Genomic DNA, 19,368 nt, shown 5'->3' with positions numbered 1-19,368 from the left:
GGGAGCCTGATGTGGGACTCCATCCCAGGACTCCAGGATCACGACTTGAGCCAAAGGTGGGTGCTCAACTGCTTAGCCACCCAGGTGCCCCATTGTCCACTTTTTCAAAGTACACATCTTCTACCCAATCCTTAATATATAGTTTTATCTCTGTAACAAGTTTTGTTTCTCCTTAAAATTGCCCAAAAGTAAGTGTATAGAAAAGTACTATGTCCGTGTTACTTTATCATTTCTAGTTTATGTTCTTTAGAGGAACCAAGTACCTAAGGGAACGTAAAGTGAAATATATTCAGAATAAAGCTTTTGTGTTCTAGGTAATGATGTTATAGTACTGAGAATTCCCATTTTGGAATATTATCTAGGCGTTCAAATTTGATTTTATTTTTTAAATTGATTTTAAAATAAGGTTTCATAAGCACTGTGAAGACAGTTTTAGTAAACAGATTATGTGTTAGGAGAATCTTGCAGAGGATTGTTTTTACTAGAATTTTTATGAGACTTGGAGAAATAGCTAAGTTAATTTCCTCCAAATAGTGAAACAAAATGTTTAAATTGTTCCCCAAATGACTGATCAACCAGTTTGTAAGAATTGGGAAAACTGCTGGATTACAAGATGGCTTGTGAACCGGTTTCTGTGGTTTCTTCAGCAACATTAACATTTCAAATCAAATAATTAAGGAAATGGCCTTTTTTTAAAGTAGGCAAACTTCAAGTCATTCTAATGTATTTTAAAGCTGTTAAATTATTTTGAGCTTGTCACAAGAAATTGTGCTCACCACATCAACATGACCGGAGGTGGGCAGGCTGGAGAGTTCTTAATGCCAGATACTTGTCAGTCTTTGTAGCACAGTGAATAAGCTGCAGGCCCCAGGGAGCCTGTCAGCACAGCACAGCTGTGTCTTAGTTAATGTCTCATCCACCAGCCCGACAGCCCTGTCGGTTGAGCATCTCCCCCTGTGTGGCAACCCTACGCGTACTGTTTCTCAACGTTGTGTAACTCTTGAAAACCTGGTCTGTTAAGGACATTGAAAAGGAATGATAGTGTGACCAAAGCAGGATGCAGGGCTTACTTCCCTTGTAATACTCATGCTGATTCAGGTGGCTGGTTCTCAGGGCAGTGACATAGGTGTGTGGGGGACATGTACTCAACATAGCTTTGTGAGTTACCAGAGCCCTTCTCTCCTCGACCACAATGCTTGCCTGCTGTAACTCTGAGCAGCTCAGATGGTGAGGGCACTATGTGTAGTTGGTCCGTTTTTGGTGATCAGAGTTATTAATGTACCTTTCTTGGTCACATAATGAATTTCTTCTTCTCAGACACTGCATTATGATTGGAAATAGAGACTTAATCAGCCATGATCTCTGACTTTAAGTTGCTTATCGATCATTAAAATCTAATATAACATGTACTAAAGGCATAATAGTTAAGGAGGGAGCAAATTTCTCTACATGAACCTACAAAATTTTCCAGAGGTCACCTTAGAGCTACTTTTAAAGGACTAAAAACCTGTTTCCCAGCTGAATAATAGCTATAGTAAAACTCTTCATGGAATCGTGGGTAGTTATGAGTTTCAACATGAGGTGAATCTTGAAGTGGGAAGCACACTAACAGTGGAACACTGGATGCCTTTGGAACCTTGAACCATATAAAGTTTGAACTTAAACCTGTAGGTGGTGATAAAGAGCCATATAACGCTTTTAAGTAGGTGCAACATTACCAGGTTTATATTTTAGAAAGGTTATTATTAAGCAGTGCTTTGGAGGGTGAGTTAAAACTGTAAAACTAGTTAACTGGCTCTGGCATGGTCCACTTGATAGATAAGCTGAGGATGGCTTGCAGGGCAATAAGAGAAAAAAGGAAAGGGAATTTGAAATGTTCAGAAGTCAATAAGAACCTCGATTTGTCCCTCATCCCTTGTGGGTGAAGACACGTGAGTTTTGTTCAGTCACTCATTACTTTCATTAGACAAACCCTGACTCACCATGTCTTAAGAAGTATTTGCCACCAAGGCCCTCATTTGTTCTTTAATGACCTCACGAAAACACTTAGGCAAAGAATTGTTTCTCAAGCTACACTACTTCATTTTGCATTATTTTCATAGTTTAGTTTGCAAAACAGATCCAGTGTGCTTCTAACTGGATAGTTAAGTAGTTACTAGGTGTTAGGAGATACTTTCATAGAGCAGCTTATAACAAATGGAAGGAATCCAGGAATTCTAAGCCTTGTTAAGTTTCCTGTCATGCAGCAGATTAGACCTATGTTCAATATGGCATCCTTAGCCACATGTGCCTTTTGAGCACTTCAGATATGGCATGTATGACGGGAACTGTAAGACGTTTTTTGGTTAAATGAACCTTTATTGTGATAGGACCAAATTTCCCTTTATCTGAAACATTGTATAAGACATGAAACCCGTAAACACATGACCAATTGATGTCAAAGAATTGACTCCTCCTAACAATATTTTACTAGCCAGAGTAACATTATAATGTGTTTGAATCCTTTCTGCTAGCACCATGAGTTACTGTGCCAATGTAGACCATTAGTAATTGAGATGCCTTTTTCATTTTAATATAAATTATTTTTCTGGTTTAAAAAATAAGTACAGACAAATTGTTAACTTTAAAATCAGTGCTAATACAGAAGTAAGCTAGTCACACAATTGGAACAATAAAATCTAGAATGTCTATCACGAATTTCATGATGAACAATCGCAACTTGTTGCATCAGAGGAAAAGGAAAAACCTGTGTAAAGAAATAAAGTGAGCAACATTAAGATACATTTTCTTCAAATACTTAGTGAATTTAATGTTTCCTGCCAACAGTTAAAAAAAGAATAAATGAAATTAATCACCTGAAATAATTAGAAGTCTAACAGAAATGTCGTTTTTTAAAAACTCTTTATAACAGGATATGAGCTTATAGATTTGGCGAGCTGTAAAAAGGCTTGTATTCTTCCACAGGAAAAAGCCATTTTAATAGAGGTGCAGTATAAAAAATATATTTCCATTAAGGAAATTTTGTTAGAAAATGACACAAAGTATTTTACAAAAATGAAATAGTTTCAGTTATGCCAGCTGTTACCTATAGAATATAAGACCTTCCTAGTACTCTTAAAGATTGTTCAAAATTTAAAAGTTGAAAGTGCTTACTAGCTTTAGATAAATTGTGTGATACAAAAGACACTAACCAGTTAATACTTTGTGTATGCTTTTTCTTAAAGGACTTCCAATTTACAAAGAAATGTGAATTCTCAGCCTAAAATCAGACTTAAAACCTAGATATATTTGCATCTTTTACATCTTCCAAAGGATTTCTTCTAGTTATGAAGAAAGATCGCTTCTGTCACTACAGATAGTGTTCCAGCTGCATTAGGTCAAAAATCTGGATTGGAATTTAATGAGTTTGGATTCCCTTTGTTGTTTTGTTTCACTTTATGATGCATATTGAAAATAGTTGCACTTAATTTCCTGAAACAAACTGAAAAGTGTCATAATTGCTAAAATTAAGGATAGTTCGAAAGCAAGGAACCCTCACCAGCTTGTGGAGACTATTCAGAAGGACAGAAGGCAATTTAATGGTCTTATCTTTACTAATACTCATTGGTTGAATTATGAAGAAACTTTAACAATGGTTTACAGTTCTTTTAATAGCGATTTAAGATTATTTTGCAACAAAAATGCTTGCAAAATATGCAGTAATTAAAAGCAAATCATGTCAGTATGATACACATTTTCTTAGTAGTATCAAGCTGCAAATGAGTGAACCAAAATTGAAGCTCCAAGAAGAAAGGGTATTTGTGATCTTCACAGACAGGGACAAGAATTCATGTTGAACTTCACAACACAAAGTTGTGTGAACACCAAGAGTGCTGCTTCTAACATTTTAAGTGTCATCACATTTTGCAAATTGGCTGCTAAAACTGCAAGTAAAACCTGAAGAATACTTTGTTGGTATCTTGGTAAGTTAGAATTGCTTTTTAATATATGCAAATTTGAATTGGATGTTACTCAAGCTGATGATTAGTACTTGAGCAAAAATGTTCTTAACTTGGAAAGAAGTTGATAAACTTTTGCTACGAAGTTAAATAGATTATAAAAGAATTAAACTGGCTTTGTTGATGTTGTTTGAAAATTTTTTTAAAAGATTTTATTTATTCATGAGAGACAGAGAGGCAGAGACACAGGCAGAGGGAGAAGCAGGTTCCCTGCAGGGAGTCTGATGCTGAACTCGATCCTGGGACCTGGGATCTGGGATCATTCCCTGAGCCAAAGGCCAATGCTCAACTGCTGAGCCATCCAGGTGTCCCGGTTTGAAATTTTTTTTAATGACTTTTAATGATTCAGTTATGAGAAAACAAGTATATTTGGGATAATTTGGATATATGAATCTACTTTTTCAATTATGTTTTATGTAATTATTTAAATATTACACTAAAAATATTAATGCAGAAAGTAGGAGAAATAGGTATGAGACTGAACAAAAAAGTAAAATGATAGGCATAAGTCAATATTAATGTGAATGGATTAATAAAGGTCAGGCTAGATAAAAATAATCGAACCATATGCTAACTACAGAAGACACATTTTAGATTTAAAGACACAGGTTGAAGTAAAAGGATGGAAGAAGGTGTGCAAACATACCTTGGTGTGGCTATACTAATAAGACAAAACAGATTTGAAAACAAAAAAAATTACTAGAGATAAAGAGGGACATTTTACAATCATGAGCATTGCTAAACGATAACCACAAACTACATGAAGCAAAACTGACAGAATGAAATGGATAGATGATTGATGTTAATCATTGCCCAAAACACTATTCCCAGTGGATTGAACACTATAAACCAAGAAGACATAACAGTATAGAATACTCTACCTAACCATATCAGAGTACAGAGTCTTCTCAAGCACACATGGGACATTCTTCAGTAGACCATCAGCTATGCCATAAACCAGTAAGTTTAAAGAATGGAAATCTTACCAAGTATATTCCCTGATCACAATGAAGTGAAACTAGAAAGAAAGTTGGGAAATTTGTTGGAAATATGTGGAAGTTAAACTGTACTCCTAAATACCAACGGGCCACAAGAAAAAAAAATCTGAAGATAAATTAGAAAATACTTTGAAATAAATGAAAAGACACCATATACAAAACTTACGTGATGCAGTGAAAGCAGTACATAAAGGGAAATTTGTAGCTATGAATACCTACATTTTAAAAGATCTCAAATCAGTAACCTGATCTTCCACTTCAAAACACTGGAAAACAAAGAGCAAGGTAAACTCAAAGCAAGCAGAAGAAAGGACATAATAAGGACAAGTGAAAAATAATGAAATAGAGAATAGAAAAATCGAAATCAACAGATACAAAAGTTGATTCTTTGGAAAGATCAGCAAAATTGATGAGCCTTACACTGAGCAGAAAAAAAAGATTACTAAAATCTAGAATTGAAGGAGGGACATTACTACCAACCTTCTAGAATGAAAATTATTATGGAATACTATGGACAGTTGTAGTCTAATGACTGAGATTATGTAGGTGAAATAGACAAATTCCCAAAACTGACAAGAAATAGGAAATCCAAATAGGGGATCCCTGGGTGGCTCAGCGGTTTAGCACGTGCTTTCAGCCCGGGGCGTGATCCTGGAGTCCTGGGATCGAGTCCCACATCGGGCTCCCTGCATGGAGCCTGCTTCTCCCTCTGCCTGTGTCTCTGCCTCTGTGTGTGTGTGTGTCTTTCATGAATAAATAAATAAAATCTTTTTTTAAAAAATCCAAATAAATATTTAACGAGAAATTGAATTAAAAATGAAAAGTATATAGAAAAGCCCAGGTCCAAGTGGTTTCACTGGTGATGTCTTCCAGGTACTGAAGAATAAATAATTCTTCACAATCCTTTCCAAAAATTAGAAGGAACAACTTAGCTCATTCTGTGAGGCCAATATTACTCTTATGTAAAAGCCAGACAAAGACGTTGCATGGAAAAAAACTACATCAAAAGCTAATGTTGCTTTTGAATACAGCTAGGAATATTTTCAGCAAAATAGAAGGAAACTAAATCCAGCAATATGTAAAATGATTATGCAACATGACCAAATGGGATTTACCTTAAAAAATGCAATATGGGCATAATATCCCCAGTTAATGTAATACACTCTATCAATAGTTTGTAGGGCAATTCCACAAGATCATCTCATTAGCCTCAGGAAATAAATTGACAAGATTCTATGACCTTTCATTTGAAAACAAAAACACCAAACTAGGAATGGAAGAGAACTTCCTCAGCCTAATAAAGAGCTTTTACAAAGAACCTACAACTGACATCCTACTTAATGGTGAGAGTGAAGGCTTTCCTTCTAAGATCAGAAAAAAGACCAGATGTTCACTCTTCTCACTTCTCTTCAACATTGTACTAGAAATTCTAGCCAGGGAAATAAGGCTTGAAAATGAAATAAAAAGTAAGATCAGAGAAGTAGAAGAAAAACTGTATTTGCAGATGACATAATCTTGTACATACATAGAAAACCCCAAGTAGTCTACACACCAAAAACCTATTAGAACTAATAAATGAATTCAGCAAGTTTATTAGGAATAAGCCCAATATACAATAAACATTGCATTTCTATTCACTAGCAAAGAAAAAAAAGTAATTATATTACAATAAAAATAAATACTAGGAAGAAATATAACCAAAGAAATAGAAGATTACACTGAAAATTATAAAGCATTGAAAGAAGACTCCTAGATAAGTATTAAGACTTCATGTCCATGGACTGAAACACTTAATACTACTAGGATGATGATACTCCCCAAACTGACCTATAGATTTAACTCTGGTCCCTATCATAATTCCAGCTGGCTTTTTGTTTGTTGCAGAAATTGACAAACTGATCTTAAAATTCATGGAAATCCAAGGAACTCCAAAGAGCCAAAGAATATTGAGAAAGAACAAAGTTGGAAGACTCAAACTTCCTCAGTTCAAAATGTATTACAAAGCTTCAAAAATCAAGAAGTGTGGTTTTGGCCTAACAATAGCATATAGATCAATGGAATTGAATTGAGAGGCCAGGTATAAACCCTTATATTTATGGTCAATTGATTTGAGACAAAGATAACCAAGGCATCTTATTAGGAGAAGGAATAGTGTCTTTAACAAATGGGGCTGGACAACTGAATATCCAGAAGCAAAAAGAATGAAGTTGGACTTCAGTCTCACACCATGTACAGTAACTAAACGGAATTTTTAAAAAATCTAAATGTAAGAGCTAAAACTAAAATCCCTTAGGGGGAAAAAAAAACAGGTATGAATCTTCATGACCTTGGGTTGAGTAATAGTTTCTTAGATAAGACATCTTAAAGTGCAAGCTTGGGGAAGAAAAGAGGTAAATTAGATTTCATCAGAATTAAAACTTTTGTGCTTCAAGGGAAAAGAAAGTGGAACCACAGTCCACAGAATAGGAGGAAATATTTGTAAACCATGTATTTGATGAGTCTGGTTTCCAGAATATATAAAGAACAATTATGACTCAACAATGAAAAAGCAACCCAATTTAAAAATGGGTAAAGAATTTGAATAGACATTCTCCAAAGAAGACCTGAGTTTCTTTTTGGAGTGATAAAAATGTTCTGAAAATGCATAGTAGTAATAGTTGCAGAACACTGAATACTCTAAGAATTCCCCTGAATTACATACCATAAATTTTATGGTGTATATAAATTATCTCAAAAGGCAAATGAAATCTTTTTTTTTCTTCTGGGACTTGAGTTACTTGAGAGTCACTCGTGTTAATGCATGTAGTGGTAAGCTGCATTGTGATTTTGCATGGTATGAATATTCCAGTATCTACCCTTATTTGCAAGTATCTTTGAGTTGTTTCTAGTTTTCTTTGCCCTTCCCCCAGCCCTTACAAATTATTCTGATCTGAACTTTCTGGGAGGTGCCGCTGTGTGCAAGCTTCTCCGGAGTGAAGTCCTGAGGGTTGGAATGGTTAGGGGTTGGGGCATGTGTGTGTTTGACTTTACTAGAGATGCTCACTTCTGTCCAAAGTGTTTCTGTCCCCTCTCCCACCAGAAGTTTATAAAATGTTACTATTCTCCAACCTTGCCAATACTCAGTTTTTTGTCTTAGTTTTTGGCAATCTGATGGATATAGTGGTAACCCACTGTGATTTCTGTTTATATTTCCTTTATTAATAACAGGCTTTTTTTTTTTTTTTTTTTGCTACTTCAGGTTCCCCTTATGATTTTATGCCTGTTGAGGATTTTGTCCTTTTCTGGTTAATTCATGATTCTTTATGTACCCAGCATACTTACTTACCCTTTAATCAATCAACGTGTATTGCATATCTTTTCTCAGTTGTCTTTTAATTTTTTTAACTTTGCACTTTGAAATATTCTTCAGTTTTCAGAATAATGAATTTATTGTGTCCTCCAAAGGTTACCAAACAGGCTGTCCCCCCGCGCCCCACCCCCCGTATCAAAAACATGGATTTAAACATTTGATGAGTGTCATCATTACACTCACCACCATTATACTCCCTATCCTTGGCCAGTGTGAGACTTACTCAGACTGGTCTCTGTGTCTTTTTGGCAGAATCCTGGTAATCTCTATTAGTTTACTTCTATTCTGGTATGAAAAGATATTCTAGGTTCACCTTTCACATTTCCTGCTCCATACCTGGAACCAGCCATTTCTCCAAAGAAATTTCTCCTTCAGTGAGAAATGGTATCTTGAGGCCACAATCTGGGTGCAAGGAAAGAACAAAATTGGAGAACAACTGGAGAACACTGCCCCAGGATTGGCCCATTTCTAGATATTTTCAGGGGGTAGAGATAAGAGATATTGTCCCTCTACAGCTAAATACACCAGGCAATTATAATTATACTTTATGTTCAAATTTTGAGTTCTATCAACATTCCCTTTCCACTTTGCCAGATGTCTCAGGTTTGTCACCCTTGGGCTGTTAACTGCCTCTTCCAAAATGTCGAGTTAAATTACTATTTTTTCATGTTACTTGAAATAGTTACTCTTTTCTTCTTAAGTTTTTTTGTTTGTTTTTACTAATTTCTGCATTTTGTGTGGGACTAGAACTCTTGACCCTGAGATCCAAGAGTCGCACAATCTTCCAACTCAGCCAATCAGGAATACTCTTTGGAGATTATAGCACCACTAGATTGAAAGTTAGGTTTCTTTTCTCATTTTTTGTTATCTCTATTTTTAGAAGTTTTTTAAGAAAAAATTTTATTTGGCCTTTTAGAATCATGTGAAATAATTACATAGTTATGGGCAGCCCCGGTGGCGCAGTGGTTTGGCACCGCCTGCAGCCTGGGGTGTGATCCTGGAGACCCGGGATCGAGTCCCACATTGGGCTCCCTGCGTGGCGCCTGCTTCTCCCTCTGCCTTTGTCCCTGCCCCTCTCTCTGTGTCTGTGAATAAATAAAATCTTAAAAAAAAAAATAGTTACTAAGTCAAATGGGCAAAATAAGATATTTAAGGAAATCCTACTTTCCACCATATTCCCTCTTTCCCCAGGATTATGGTTGGTTTCTTCCTAGGAATCTACAGGGGAGAGGAAGCTAGCCATTGCAATTAACCTCAGGACTTCTTTTTTTTTTTTTTTTTTTAAGATTTTATTTATTTATTCATGAGAGACACACAGAGAGAGGCAGGGACATAGGCAGAGGGAGAAACAGGCTCCATGCAGGGAGCCCGACATGGGACTCGATCCCCGGTCTCCAGGATCAGGCCCTGGGCTGAAGGCGGTGCTAAACCGCTGAGCCACCTGGGCTGCCCAACCTCAGGACTTCAGATGTTACTCATGGTCTCCCTCTGCTACTAAGTTTGGTGATCTCCCTTCCCTTGTTTCCCTGGGAAGGCTCCAGCAGTAGAAGGTCCCAGGGCCATCTCAGGAGGGGTCCTTGGCTGAGGCCCCAAGCCCACCGTCATTTCCGACAAGCTCCTGTAGCACACGGCGTTCTTCCAGTGATCCCCTTGGACATTTTAATATGGTGCATTAACTGAGGAACATATGTAATGTTGGAAGAAATTGGCTTGTGGTCATGTCAGGTCACATCATGTCCCCACTGCCTTCTTCACCAGACATGCACAGTGATTCATCTCCTTATTGGTTTATTTTTGTCCAGACTAGATCCTTACACAAAGACTCAGAACACTTGAGAATCTTGGGGGCTGTGGTGTTGATGAGAGATTTAAATTTAATCTGGTTCCTGATGAGCTCCCTGTTCTAGGTTGACCTGTGAACTTGTCAAAATGCACCCTCCTCCATCTATAATCCCCAAATATCCTTGTCAAAATAGAGAAAAAAGCCAGACCCTTGTTTTCATATAAAACAGATACAAATGGATTCAGATTGTCCCTGGTGGGTTGGTAGTCAAACCAGGGAGAGCCCCTCCCAGGAAATGTGAAGCAGAGCTATCCTTTTCCTTAACTTATAAGTTGTCAACAAAAAAGGAGTTTTCTGGGAAGTTTCTTCTGAGACATCAATGCCTGGCTCCTGGCGCCTTCCCATCAATGCTGGGGATCTGTCCAGAAACGTGGGTCTTCCAGTAGAACAGAAGCAATCAAAGCCACTAACTTATTTCAGTGAAACTATCAGAAGCCCCAGGGAAACATCAAATTCCTGCTTCATTCCAGGGAATAAAACAACTTTGAAATATTTGCAACAAATCGCTTTGTTTGGAGGCTTGTGCAGAGTGTAACAGGTGATTAAAAAAAATCCCAGTTTTAACTAACACATACTTGCCTAACGCCTGCCACCTTTAAATTACTAGCTCTATGTCACCTGCCACGTGTCAGAAGGGTCTGTCACACACAGGCACCCCGCCCCACCATGATCCCAGCAGTGCCCCTCCGGAGGGGGGGGGGCATCCCACCGCCAGCCCCTCTCTAGCACCACCACTGCCAGCAGGGGAGGAACAGGATGGTTAGCAAGGCAAGAAGTCAGCCCCAAAGCTGCTCTTAATCAATGTTTATCGGGAGAGTTGGGGAAGCACTCGAATGGTGAGCTGGGCAGCAGGTCCCCAGTCTGCAGATGGCAGCATCTTGTCCCCAGGCAGGGATACTCCATCCTCAGCTCAGCGAGGGCACGTCAGGGCCCCCCGCCCACTGCCACTAAGCAGCTGAGGGGGCCCGGGCGGAGTTCCTGGAAGGGCCATGCCCCTGGGGCCCTCTGCAGCCCCCCTGCCCTTCATATAGGGTCAACCCAGTTCCCACCCGAGGCTGACCTTCCCCTGGGGTTGGGCAGTGAGCTTTCCCTGGCCGTCTTTGTAGCATTTTGAGGAGCGGGGTGTTTGCATTCAGTGGGGGGAGGGCAGCGGGGAGCGGGTGCCCTCCCTGGGAGGGCCTGCAGTGCCCACATAACCAGCCGCACCTTCACGGCCCCCATGGCCTCAGGGCCCAGCTCGGCCACACGATCCTGGAACCCTCCATGAGACGCTCTGGTCCACGGCCAGAGGGACGAGGACCCCTGGAGGCAGTAAGCAGAGGAGTGGCCAGGTGCCCAGGGCAGAGGCAACAGGGTGCGGGCCGGCTACGGTTGGGGCCCCGGACGAGCTGGGCCCTGCCGCCGCTGCCCGCCCCGGTGGCAACGAGCTGGGCGCTCCCTGCGGTGGCAGAGCACCAGGAGGGCAGCGGCGAGCCCCAGGGCGCACTGGGCTCCACGGCTGCTCCTGAGCGCAGAGCTTCGTGTACCCCGTCTTCACCCGTGCCCCAGGCGCAGCCTCACCCACCACGTCCTCCCGAGAAACACGCTGTTTGCTCCGCTAATAGAGCCCTGGCCAGCACAAGCTGGGGGGCCCTGGGAAGCCCGTTCCCCCACCCGGCCTGGGGCCCAGGGACTTCCTGCTGGTAGGATCCCCTGGGCCAGAGGCCGGGCTCTTCAGCCAAAGCATGAATGCAGCTATGCTTTGTGGGCATGAGGCCCACCCAGGCCTTTGCCTTTGCAGAGAGCTTTCTATTTTGACCCCAGCTGGTCTTCCAGCAGTGGGCCCGGGTGAGGAAGGGGCAGAAGTGGCCCCAGTCCATCCCTCCAGCTGCCAGACCATGGAAATGTTGTACAGTGGGGGGTCCTGGCTCCCCAGGTTAGACCTTCCTCCTGGTGGGGCCACAGGCAGTTACCTCTTCAGGTGCTCTGCACTCCCCGCCTACAGATGTGGGGTTTAGGGTAGCCATGATGAGCGTGGGCACACACGAGTGGTCTTCACCCAATCCTTATATTTTTCCTTGGCTATTGGGGGGGGGTCTTTTGCATTATAAATCTATGTTTTGTTGATCATTGAAGTAATTGCAATAGGAAACGCATTTTCAACTTGTGAAACTTCACCTCTGGGAGATTTTTTCCTAAGGGATGCTGGGACACAGTTCGATGGGAGTGCCAGATGGGGTGAAGGGTGCAGCCAGGGGGAAAAGCAGCTCACCCTGCACCGCACCCGCAGTGCCCCCAGCATTCACCAAACAGATGCTTTCTCTGGCCAGCCCCCTCTGGCAAAGCCTGGGCTGGCAGCTGGGATTACGTCCTCCCACCAGTCAGGGTGACTGTGCCTCCTGCCATGGGAAAGGGTGCTGGGGCTGAGGAGAAAGCCAGAAAAGTTTGTGGACACAGCTAGGAGGTCTCGCCTTCTGCTTCAGCGTTTCCTGGCAGTGTCCCCTGCTGGGAACATTGCCTCCACTTGGCTGAGGAGATGTAGCTTAAGGAGAAGCTGCAGAGAATCGCCAGGGAAGTGTGCCAACTGTGTGCATGTGTTGGGTGGGGCGGGTGGCACTGCTGGAATGTTCTCACAGGCCTCTTATTCCTTTGAGGCTTAGACACATGGATCCCAAAAGAGCAGGCGTGGCTCATCCTGGTTTGGGATTGAGAGAAAGCCTTAGCAGCCCCAGGGCCAGCCAACCGCTGGGGTACGGCCGCAGCCTGAGGACCCCAGGCCCACTGGAGCCTTGGGGGTGGGGGTGGGGAATCTCAGCCGGAGCCTCGTGGAGAAATGGAGAGCCAAGGTCAGGCTCCATTCTCTGTGGGGACCTGAGCCACGACTTTCCAGTAACATTTGGTTGTGGGAATTGCAGATGGAGCTGCTCTCTTGTTGGTTAAACCCTGGACATGGTGGCATTGCTGGCTTCACCTAGACTCCTCAGCCACCAGTCGCCGGAGCACACCCCTGACCGCAGAGCTTGGGCAGCACTGAAATAGAGCAGGATTCTGGGTCAATGGGTCCTCAGAGTCGACTTAATTATTGACCCATTTCACAGTTCTGGGGGCTGTATCTCGGGAGCAGATCTCAGGATACAAAGGAGCCATGGACCTGCCTCTGATAGCGGGCGGTCAGGAGGTCCTGATGGCTCTCCCCGCCTGGTCATCCACACTTTTAGCTGTTAGACAGAGTGGGTTTACAGAAAAAAGAACAGGATGGACCAGATTTCCTGCAGGCATAGGAGCTGTGTGGATGCTTGCGCCTGGCCCACTGCTGCCCCCAGAGACAATGGCTCCTGCCAGCCTGTCCGTGTCCTGTGTGGCTGAGGGGTCCTGCTCATTGGTAGTCCCACTGCTCCTTGACTTCTATCCAAGTGGCTGTGGTTCAGCCAGTGCTGGTCCTCTCTGCCCCTTGGCCCCTCATCTTTCATGGGTACAGTCCAGGGAAGCAGCCCCTCGGGCCCACAATCTAGACTCCAGGCTCTGGCCCAGGCTCCAGGCTCTGTGGGTCAGGGCTCCAAGTACTCTGGCATTCTGTTCTTCTCTGCTGTTCCTCCCTGGGGGTCACAAAGGGAGGGCTGAATCAAGGCAGAATTCCTTGGGCTCTTGGGCAAGACCCACCTAATGGCACTACAAGCATAACACTGGGGGACTGGGGCAGGTGGCTTTTCTTTGAGCTTTATCTGACCTTCTCAAATGCACTAAACGAGAACTGGGTCCCAACCAGAGAAGATGGTTAAGAGTTGACGCAGACTCATGGAGCGAAGATACTTGGAATCTGAACTTTCTTGACCTTCCTCTCCAGAGCCAAACCATGTCACTGTGTCCCCAACTGGGCTTCCATCTTTGCTTCTGGTGCCCAGGGCAAGTGCCCCCTGCAAATATTCAATTACATCTGAGATAAGAGGGAGCAATAAAAGTAGTTCATGAGGTCACGTTTAACATTTTTTTGGTAAATTTTTTTCCTGATATCAAACACAAGTGCCTCGTACTTTTATTTTCCAAGTTTTGTCTACTGCTTTTGCTAATTCTTCCCAAACTCCCCAACAGAAGGTTTCATTGGGATCCTCTATAAGATGAGGACATTTACAGAGACACCCCTTCAAGTCTTCTGTCCTTCTGCTCCATTCTGGCGAGAGGGCCCCAGGGGCTGCCCCATTCTGAGAATTCTGTCCAGGAAATTACCTCCTCCTGAGTTACATGTGTCCCACTCTCTCCTCCAGTTTTCCCGAAGGATCAAGGTCAACCTCAGGCTCCAGCCAGGATGAGACTGGGTTGGTCACCAGCTGTGTAGGGTGTGGGAAGGCTCCCTGGGCTTCAGCTGCTCTACTCATAGGACCATCAACCAGTAAGCCCGTGTCCATCCCTTGCCCAACCTACCCGTTCAGAGCCCTACATGGGGCAGTGTCCTCCCAGACCATGGGGTTCCCCTTCCTTGGCACTGCCAATCCCTCCACCTACCACTCCCCCTGGGAAATTATTGCTCTATTGTTTGTCTGCTAAAGTTAAATTCTTATTGAGATGAGATTCACGTAACATACAATTAACTATTTAAAAGCAAACAGTGCTGTGCGACCATAACCTCTATTTAGTTCCAAGACATTTTCATCACTCCAAAATGAAACCCCATACCCATTAAGTTCCTGCCCATTCTTGCCTCCTCCCCACCTCCTGCCAAACCATCACACCGAGGTCTGTCCCTATGAATTTGCTTATTCTGGGTGTCTCATATAAATGTGATAATACAGGGGCACCTGGCAGGCTCTGCCTTCAGCTCAGGTCTTGATTTCAGGGTCCTGGGATCAAGTCCCATGTCGGGGTCTCTGCTCAGCTGTGAGTCTGCTTCTCCCTCTCCTTCTGCCTGCCACTCCCCCTGCTTGTGCTGTCATAGAAATAAAAAAAAAAAATCTTTAAAAAAAAGTGATCATACTATACACAACTTTTTGTGTCTGGCTTCTTTCAGGGAGCATAATACCTTGAGGTTTATCCATGTTGTCGCAGGTGTCATTGCTTCATTCTTTTTTGTGGTTGAGTGTTCTATGTACACATCACCACCTGCTTACCCACCAATGGGAGCTATTTACACCTTTAGGTTCTTGTGAATAGTGCTGTCATGAACATGTATATGCAAGTACTTATTTGAATACCTGCTTCCACTTCTTCCAGTAGATACCCAGGAGTGGAATTGCTGGATCATGTGCTCATTCTATGTTTAACCTATTGAGGAATGCCAAACTGTTTCTACTGTTTTTTATGTGAGGTTTCCAATTCTTTCTCATCCTCACCAATAGTTCCTGGTTTCCTATTCTAAGCATCCTAGTATGAATAAAATTGTACCTTAATTATGTTTTTGATTTGCATTTCCTTAACGATGGATGGCTGTTTATATATCTTCTCTGGAAAAATGTCTATTAAACTCCTTTGTCTATTTGTTGGGAGTTGGGTTCTTTGTCTTTTTGTTTTGAGTTATAAGAGTTCTTTATATATTTTGCATACTAGACCTTTGTCAGATAAATGGTTTGTAAACATTTTCTCTCACTCTGTAGGTTATTTTTCTTTTCACTTTCTTGATAGTGTTCTTTGATGCATGAAAGTTTTTAGTTTGGTGAAGTCCAATTTACCTGCTTTTTCTTTTCTTGTTTGTGCTTTTGTTGTCATATCTTAAAAATCCGTTGCCGAAGCCAAGATTTGTTCATGCAGATTTATCCTGATATTTTCTTCTAAGAGTTTTATGTTTTTTGCTCTTATATCTGGGTTATTGATCAATTTTGAGTTAGTTTTTGTATATGGTATAATGTAAGAGTTCAATTGCATTGTTTTTTTGTTTGTTTGTTTCTGCATGTGAGTATCCCGTTCATCCATTTTATTTATCATTTAGAAAATTTTTGGCTTGTTTTGTCATTGTTGTTTTCTGGCCAGTTTTCTTTGCCTTTGTGGGTTTACAACTTGAAATAATTATTATTAGTCCATTTTTAGTAGAAATTTGGGAGAGAATAAAGTAAGTGCATATGCTTAACGGGAAATCATAAGAATTAAATTTGAAAAGGTCTCTAGTATCTTTCTAATCTCACTGATGGGAGCTAACCTTCTAATTTCTAATGACCATTGTCAAGTCAAGCACAGAGAAAGCAAGCACCATGTTTTCAAGCAAGTAATGACTAAAATTGTTTTGAAATTTCTAATGATTTGATAGAAGACAAGAGAATACTTTGGGACAAAAATTACCAGTGTTTACAAAGTTCTGTAGAAACAGAAATCCCTAGTGGTGTTTAAGAGGCCTCAGAGATCAAGCATCCATCTTGTAATCTCCTTGTGTACAAATCTCATTCTAGAAATTAATCCTACAGACGTAACCGGACATGTCAACAAAAATGCCTTGTGACGATGTCCATGACATTATTATAAAAGGAAGCAGGTCTGTAGTATGGCTTTTGTGGGGTCATCAGTACTTCTGCTTTGGTAGGTGGATATCTTCTTCCATAAATTAAAAAAAAAATTAAAAAATAGGGGCACATGGGTGGTTCTGTTGGTTGAGCATCTGCCTTCAGCTCAGATCATGATCCCAGGAGCCTGGGATCGAGCCTCATGTTGGGCTTCCTGCTCAGGGAGGAGTCTGCTTCCGCCTCTCCCACTCACCCTGCTTGTGCTGTCTCTCTAATAAATAAATAAATAAATAAATAAATAAATAAATAAATAATCAAATAAATAAATATCTTTTAAAAAGTAAATATATATATATATATATATATTTCATGGCTGCACTGATCAATCTCAGCTGGATCCACTATTATACATATTCATTACTATTATATTGCTTTTTAAAAAAAATTATTTAAAGAGAAACTAACATGAAAACCTTTTCAAGGCCTTAAGTGCCTCACCAGCTCCTGGCTCTGGGCCTACTGTCCCTAGTGCAGAAGCCATCTGCTTCTATTGGAAGTAACTGGGGACAACTTGGTGCATAGTCACGGAAACCACGGGCTGTCTTCATAATGTCACTGCCAAAAATGATGCAGGAAAATGTTGTGCATCTGGACTGGGCTGGGGTATGTGGGGGATCACCTGCTCCTCTGCACTCCACTCTGGCTGTGATGCAGCCTGGGCACTCCAGCATTGCCCAAGCCTGTGTAGCCTGGTCTGGTGGTCGCTGGGTCAGAAGGCCAGGCACTAGGGCCTAGCGCAGGGCCTGGCTCTGCCCTGACTTTCAGTCAAGGTCACAGGCTGTTGATCAAGTCCAACTTGTGCTTCCCCACAGAGGGAAAGCTGACAGAAAAGGTGAGGGTCCTGTTCTTTGTGCGGGGAGAGCTCAGCCTGGCGACCTGGTCATGCTTGCTTCGCTGGCCTGTTTGCCTTCAAGTCCACCTCAAGTACAGAGACAGCTACCATGTTTCTACAAGGTGCTGACTAGGGGGAGTCGGCACTGTGCCGGGTGGGAACCCCTGCATGCCAGGACCTTATCCAGGCTCCTGTCCTGGAGCCTCAGACGTGCTGATCTGTACCTGAGCAGTCTTTGTGTGGGGCCTTGGGACTTGACCCGGGGACACCTTTCACCATGCAGATATGACCAGAGAAGGCTGACAGCCAGCAGAGACTGGAGTGAAGCCAGAGGAGGTAGAGGCTGACAATCTGTGAGTTCCTGGAAGCCCTGGCTTCCTGGTGGCGTTCCAGCAGTACCCCCGCATCCCTGTCCTGAAGTTCTCTGTGTCTAGAGCCCCCACCCCCTCTTCTGTGCCCCCTTCTGGCTGATGGTGGTCAGAGTAGACCTATTCCTCGCTTCCCATGAGCCTGTGCGCAGTGATGGTAGGCCTTCTTCAAATGCACCCCAAGATTTCCAGCTCCAGAAATAGCCCCCCACAGCCAGCCAGCAAAGTGTGTGTCATGGGGGCCCCGTGTTACAACTGAGGCTGAGGGACTGGCCTCAGGTCCCTAAATTGTTAATGGTCAAGGTCAGGACTTCTTTGCGGCCTACCTCACCCTTCGCCTCATGCCCCCACTCCCCACCCTAATCCTCTGCGAACCTCTGGCAGCAGGTGGTGGTGGTGGTGGGTGGGGAGCTGAGGGTCTGTCCTGAGCCTGGGGTGCTGCAGAGCAGGGGATGCTGACACTCCGGGAACAACTCACCACGTACTTAGTGGCTGAAAACAATGTACTTTTATTTGCTCATTGTCTGGAAGCTGGGAGTCCAGTATCTCTGGGTGGAAATGAAGACTGCTGTCAGGGCCAAGCTCCCCCCAGAGGCTCTGTGAGCCTCTCCCAGCTTCTGGTGGCGGCTCAGATCCCTTGGCATGTGTTGGTTCCACTCCCATTTCTGTCTCTGTGGTCATGTAGCCACTTTGTCTTCTGTGTGTGTGTGTGTGTGTGTGTGTGTGTGTGTGTGTGAGAGAGAGAGAGAGAGAGAGAGAGAGAGAGATCTTTATGCCTCCTTCTTTGAGGTTACATGCCATACGTGCATTCCGGGCACCAGGATAGTCTCCTCATCTTCGTTTCAGGATGATTAACTTCATCACATCTGCCAACACTCTTTTTCCATATAAGATTAACATTCAGAGGCTCAGGAAATAGGATCTGGATAGTTTTGGGGTACTTCTCCACCCTCCACACCCTCCAAGCTCTGTGTAGCCTCCTCCCCGTGTCAGGCCAGCAGAGGGTGTCCAGAGGGGTGTCCGAGCCTCACCAGCATGAGGAGAGGTGCAGGATGGACAGCAGCTATAGTACACACCTGGGCCTTCCCAAGCGGCTCCAGTACACACCTGCCTTCCGCTGCCAGAGGGGCCACTGACACTGAGGTGCCACTCCTGCAGGTGACACGGTCAGCCTGTCCTGGGCAATGTTCGCAGGACCTCTTTTGGGCCAAAACAAACATTGGCTCGCTCCTCTGGGAATGAGGTGCTGAAGGTGGATGAGACCTTTGGTGGCCTTGGGTGTCGGGGTCAAGTACCGACTTTTGGGCTGCAGAAGGACCATGAAGCCCACCAGACCCCAGAGCTAGGTGCTTGGGTGGGAGGGAGCTCTGGCAATGCTCTGGCAGGGAGCTGGCCGTGTCTGCCGGGGCCCCATGGCTCTGACTTCAGCAGCACTGACAGGGGCTTCCAACAGTCGTCCCTGTGCTGTGACACAGGCGACAGTCCCTTCACATCCGGGTGGGGCCACCTCGTACTGTCC

The sequence above is a fragment of the Canis lupus genome, chromosome 10 (genome assembly GCF_048164855.1).
Source record: "Canis lupus baileyi chromosome 10, mCanLup2.hap1, whole genome shotgun sequence".
Classification (NCBI taxonomy): Eukaryota; Metazoa; Chordata; class Mammalia; order Carnivora; family Canidae; genus Canis; species Canis lupus.
This window is presented reverse-complemented; position numbering follows the sequence as displayed.